Raw genomic sequence first — 6,171 nt, 5'->3', positions numbered from 1 at the left:
ATAACAAAAATAAAGCCTAATATTGCTTATGGCTTTTTTTCTGAAGTTTCCAAGAACACAGTGTTAATGTTCATCATGGTGGGACTGTTTATCTTCTTGGCATTAACACTCATCCCAGGAGCTCTGTGGATGTGGTATGTAAAATGTGAACATACTGAATGTGTTTGAAACCTGATTTACAATTAAATACTTATTTACAATTACCATGAACACATGCTTCCTGTTTCTCAGGAAGAGGAAGTGGAGCTCAGCTAATGACCACAGCAGCACTGGTGAGAGTGGACAGGTGAGTGTGGGTGAAAGGAGGAGGGACTGTTTGATCATGTGACGTGTTCAGATATAAACTTTATCCTCTGCTCGTTTTCAGCCTGAGTCTGATGCTGTATATGAAAATATCTCAGCCTCAGACCACAGCAGAAGAGTCGCCTCAGATGATCAGGATGACGTTCACTATGCCAATGTTGTTATTAAACGTTCCCACACACAGGAAGTGTCTCTGTCCCCCAGACTTCCTCCAGACACCACAGAGGAAGAGGATGTTCAGTACGCTGTTAGCAGGAGCACTGCTGCCATCCAGTGAGCAAATCATCATCATTACAACACTAACTGTGCTGCTCAGTCAACATCATTAAGTTCTTTAAGTAACTGATTATAAATTTAACACTTTACACTATTCCTAAATCACCTCCTTTTGTTCCACAGGCTTGTGACAGATGAAGAGGCTGATGATTCATCTCAGATCTACAGCAAGGTCCAGAAAATCCCCAGACAAAGCAAAAGCTGAGAGAGATGTGATCGTTCTGTTCTGTATCCAAACTGAAAAGGAGAAGAGGGGCAGCTTTAGCATTTCATCAGAGTAGCAGTATTGATGCTTCAGTAGTGTATTGTACTGCTCACATAGTACCCCCTGGTGGGCAGTAGCGGTATTGCAGGGGGCCGTAGCTAGGCTAAATCAAAATATTAAAATAATTAAAATATTTTAGAATAGAATAAAAAGCTTCTGTTGCACACTTTGATTCAATAATTGAATCAATTCAATCAATTATAATTGTAAATAGTTTGCAGACAGTATGTAGTGTTAAGGATTTAAATATATTTGTAAAGAATGTTTACATCATCTTATTTTCACCAGCATATAAAAATATTACATTTTATGGTAGTTCTCATAATTCACATGAAATTCTTTCAAACTGGTTAATAAATATTGATAATTTTGTGTCTTTAGAGACAATCTGCTTCATTAAATATATCTTTATACTATTAATCAATATACCGTATTTTTTTAGCAAAGAGGTTGGGAGGGGGGGTCGTGGAGCTTTTGCTATGTATTTGGGGGGCCTTACCCCTCTGAAGTTTGGGAAGCTCTGGCCTAGAGGATGTACCTGAATGAATCTTGATTGTTTTTGTTAAACTGATTAAGCTAAATTGTGAAATGCTTCCTTTTTGAATGTTCATTGTAAATTCAGGCCTTATAACTGTGAAATCAATGACTGTTAATTTCAGCAGTGGTTTTAAAGGCTGTCATGTGACCTGTGAAGGCGCTCACACAGACACATGGGTGGAGTGTGTGGGTGTGTTGACTGTCCAGTTATATTCCATATAGATTGATATTAGGATCCTGATTAAGGGTTTGTTTATGATTTGATGAATTATCCCAGTGCACTGTTGAATTCTCGATTCTGATTGGTCAGAAGTTGCTGATTTTATAGTTCACATGCTTGTTCTATTATGTTATTGTTTCTGTATTTTTTAAAAAGCCTAATAATGAGAATCAATTGTCATTAATTTCTTTATTTCTAGTGGTCCAAAGCTTGAAGTTCCACTAGCCGCCTAGTCTACTCCTATAACCTTATTCTTTTACATTTAACTGAGTTCTAGTCTGATGTCTATGATGCAAGTGATTTTATTTTCCATTTAGTTATCAATCTCTATCCACTGTATCTGTACAGATAGAGTAAAAACAGAGGAGCCTTTTAGTCCACATTCATTTGTAAATCCAAGGGCAGCTGATTAACTCCCCCAATAAACATTTACATTTAAGGAAACTCTTTTATTATCATTTTTTGTACATAAAGGTGGCCTGTAAATAGCTGTTGGATGGCAGTAACGTTTTTTTTAGTGGATGATGTTTGTGATCCTAACAATTCTGCACCAAAGAAACTCAATAAGAGTCGCTGGATACGTTTTTGATCAGAGCACATTGGTCAGACACCCGAGGAGCACCACTGCCACTTCTGTTCACTGCAGCTCTCCAAGGCCACAAATTGTTCACAGATATCTGCTTATGCCAGTCAGGATTAAATTCTAAGGGGAAAAAGCATAAAGTATAGGTTGTGTTATTCATCCATCCTCTAATTCCATGTGGCTTTGACTGTGGTGGATCCAGAAAGATAGGAGCTGCGACCGGGGGTAAGTCCAAAAAGCATGTCCTAGTTTATCCAAGTCCCCTTTAGAGACCATCTTTCACTGTCCCAGAGAGCACAAGATGGCAGGTTGCAAGGGGAATTTTCTGTATTTTTGCCTTGACCAGGTTACTTGGACCTCATGAAACACCACACTGAGATGCCTCCATGCACAGCTGCCCATACCAGTGGCTTGACCAAATCAAATGTGATTCAGAAGGATCTCAAGGCTGTGCTCAACATGAGCAGTCTGGTGGTCTCGGTGCCCGGGGGTCAGTCTGTTTTGGTGTGTCAATACTAGGAACAACTAATCATCACAATATAACCCCAAGTCAGTTAAACTTATCAATCTGTCCAGATAGGTAGCATAAGTGATTATGAATCAGTTTCACTTGCTTTGGTGCAAATGAAGCTGACATGCACTGGAGAGGCAACTGCCAATCACACCCCCAAAAGGTAATGCATGTGGTGGCCACTGAAAATTTTGCTCCCTCATTATCCTTCTTGACTGATTTGCCTCTAGTTTTGTTAGGGTCCTTGTTACTACTTGTAGCATGAGGCAATACCTGCAATCCAATCACAGGTAGTCCGGATCCTAAAGGATGGCATGTCCATATGTGCCATCGTAAAGGAGGTTTGGGGAGTCTCCCAGAACATTGAGGTAGATAGGCCATTAAAAATGGAGAGCTGCGCAGGGCCACAGAAGGACATCAACGTAGGCGCAGGACAGTCAGCAATCTGCTTCTTTGTGCAAAGACTAACAGGACGAGCACTGCCAGAGCCCTACAGAATTACTTCTAGCAGGCTACTGGTGTACATAAGGGCCTGAAATCGTAACTATAATTATAGCTTGTAGATTGTAATAGAGGTCTGGAATTATGTTGCCCCATGTTTACTATGAATGTTTTGATTGTGAGTTAAGGCAAAACTCAAAATGGCAGTGAGGCAGTTCCTTGCATGGACTGTACCTTCATGAAAAAGGGATGAGAATATTATGTTCAATATTATGTTCAATATTATATCATTCACTTATAATGCGCTTACATGGCAATTAGGTGTGCTTGGCACACTAGGTATATTTAATTTTTATGCCAGATGTTAGTCACATAGTGCAATAGTCTACCAAGGAGAACGGAATTCTGAATTCGCATGCACAGAGAGAGCTGCCTCTCAAACCATGTGAGTAGAGAATTAAGTTCTCTTTTTACGGTTGTTTGCACTTGAACCTTCAAATACACACAAAATTATGTCAGAATGTCCGTCTTATCTGTTTAGTATTCACCTAACCACAGTCTGTTATGTCTTAAATGACCGTAAATAAAAAAAGATCAGATGTGTATCAATATTATATCTGTGCTGTAGGTCTTAAAGTGTCAGCAGCCTGATATTGTATACCTGCTGCTGTCTATGTTGTTGATGTTAATTGAAAGTAAAAAATTCACTCAGTGCTCTTGACTGGATAATATTTGTAGACTATTTCTTATTTGAACACTGGCAATTGATGGAGATGTTTTTCTTTATTACTGAACTGTTTATCTGTTATCTGTAATTGCTTGAGAGCTTTAAAAAAAATACATTCATTAGGGTAGTGTTAGTTTATGCATCTCCGATCAGACAAGCAAATATTTTGAATGCATCCAGGACCCACTGACTGACAGCAGAAATACTTACCTGGATTACTGTGAATGGACAATAGTGTAATGGAGGAAACTGTAAACGTAAAAGTGACAGTGTTGGTTCACTTACTGTGTTTTAATGAACTTTGTCTTTTGTTGTATTTCCATAACAGTACAGTAATGTTTTATGTGGTGGAAATTCTTGGAACATAAGAGTACAAAGTTTCTATTTTTTTTCTATTTTTAGGTTATTTACTGACAATATTGTCTTCACATTCTTCTCACAACTTAGGATGCGCCATTTATTTCATTTTTATTCTTGACTGGTAGCATTGTTTAAATAAGCTTAAGCAAATTCAAATTAGCTTGGGCATTCATTTGTTAACAGCTATTCTCTTGGCATTGTAGTTGTGTATTTATGATGAAACATAATAATGGGCCTTCGCAAGTGTTCATGTCCACATCTAATCACCATTACTGACAGTGACACTACTGTACCTATAGTGAAAGAACCGGAAACACAGAAGCTGTAATAAAAAACATGGATGTTTTCGTGTGAAGAAACTGTTGGAAGTTCTATCTAATGGCTCTTCGTAGTTATTCACATATGGACCACTAGAGGGCGCGTCAAGGCATAATTGTGTTTGGCTGAGTGTGAAATATGTAATTGCAGAAAACACCAGACGATTCATTGCTTCTCTCTCTCTCTCTCTCTCTCTCTCTCACACACACACACACACACACACTTAAAAAAGGTTCTAAACTGCTCCTTTCATTGTTGCTGCGGTGATAAATAGCTATTCTCTTGGCATTGTAGTTGTGTATTTATGATGAAACAGGCAGTTCAGTGACTTGGCCTTCTCTAATCATCTAATCACCATTACTGACAGTTACACTACTGGACCTATAGTAAAAGAACCGGAAGAAACTGTTAGAAGCTTAGACTATTGGCTCTTCGTAGTTATTCATGTACGGACCACTAGAGGGCGCGTCAGGGCACAATTGTGTTTGGCCAAGTGTAAAATGTGTAATTGCAGGTTTGTAACAGCAGAGGGCAGCAAACACCAGACGATTCATTGCTTCTTTCTTTCTTTCGTTCTCTCTCTCTCTCTCTCTCTCTCTCTCACTCACTCACACACACACTTAAAAAAAGGTTCTAAACTGCTCCTTTCATTGTTGCTGGAGTGATACCATTTATTCAATTACTCTGAATATATATATTTCACTTACGAAAGCTAGTAATCAAACTATTAATTTTTATGACCCGGACCGCTCGATCCGCGAATATAACATCGGCTAGCGCATCACTAGACTAGAAAAAAAGGAGCATATAAGACAAAAGACATCAAATTTTGCAGTCGTTAATAGGATATAAATGAGATTAAAAGTGTTTCGTCTTCTTTGTCTAGTATCGTATAACAATTCTGCTTAGGTTTAGAGTCACTAGGTCATGTAGTAAGGAAGCTGTTGAAAGAAATGAATATTCCCATAAAAATATTAATATAAAATAGAACAATCCCTCAAATGCAAGCAAAAGAGGTGTGTCTTCTTTATCTCTGTAAGTAATACAATTCTCCTTAGGTTTAGAGACACTGGGTCACGTGGCATGGAAACTATAAAATAAAAAACCTTCTGATTTTTCTGTCATTTAAATTGTAATTTATTGACGGTCCCTAAGTGTCACATCGCTGAATGTCTGTCGAATATCCAAAATCAAACTAACTTCAGTGTTCCCGATACCGAGGTGAAGTTAGTTTTAGGTTGGATATTCCACAGACAACTGTATATAAATTTTGACTGGGTTATGTAAAGTGATAATAGGCCTATTCTATTTCCACTTGGAGGTAAAAAAAAAAAGTGGTTGAGCGTAGTTGTGGTCCATGATAATGGGTCAGCTATGATAATGATCAATATTTAACCCACCAGATACCGAGCCGCTATTAATCAGAGTGTAAATTTTCATGACCCGGACCACCGGATCCGCGAACATAACAGCAGTCAGCACTTCACTAGACTCTAGAATAAATGAGCATATAAGACAAAAGACATAGAGTTGTGTGTTAAAATGATATTAATTTAGATTAAAAAGTGGTTTGTCTTATTTGTCTTTTGTACTTAAACAATTCTTCTTAGGTTCGTTGTCACTGGGTCAC

The sequence above is a fragment of the Hemibagrus wyckioides genome, linkage group LG27, assembly GCF_019097595.1.
Source record: "Hemibagrus wyckioides isolate EC202008001 linkage group LG27, SWU_Hwy_1.0, whole genome shotgun sequence".
Classification (NCBI taxonomy): Eukaryota; Metazoa; Chordata; class Actinopteri; order Siluriformes; family Bagridae; genus Hemibagrus; species Hemibagrus wyckioides.
Note: the sequence above shows the minus strand (reverse complement) of the source record.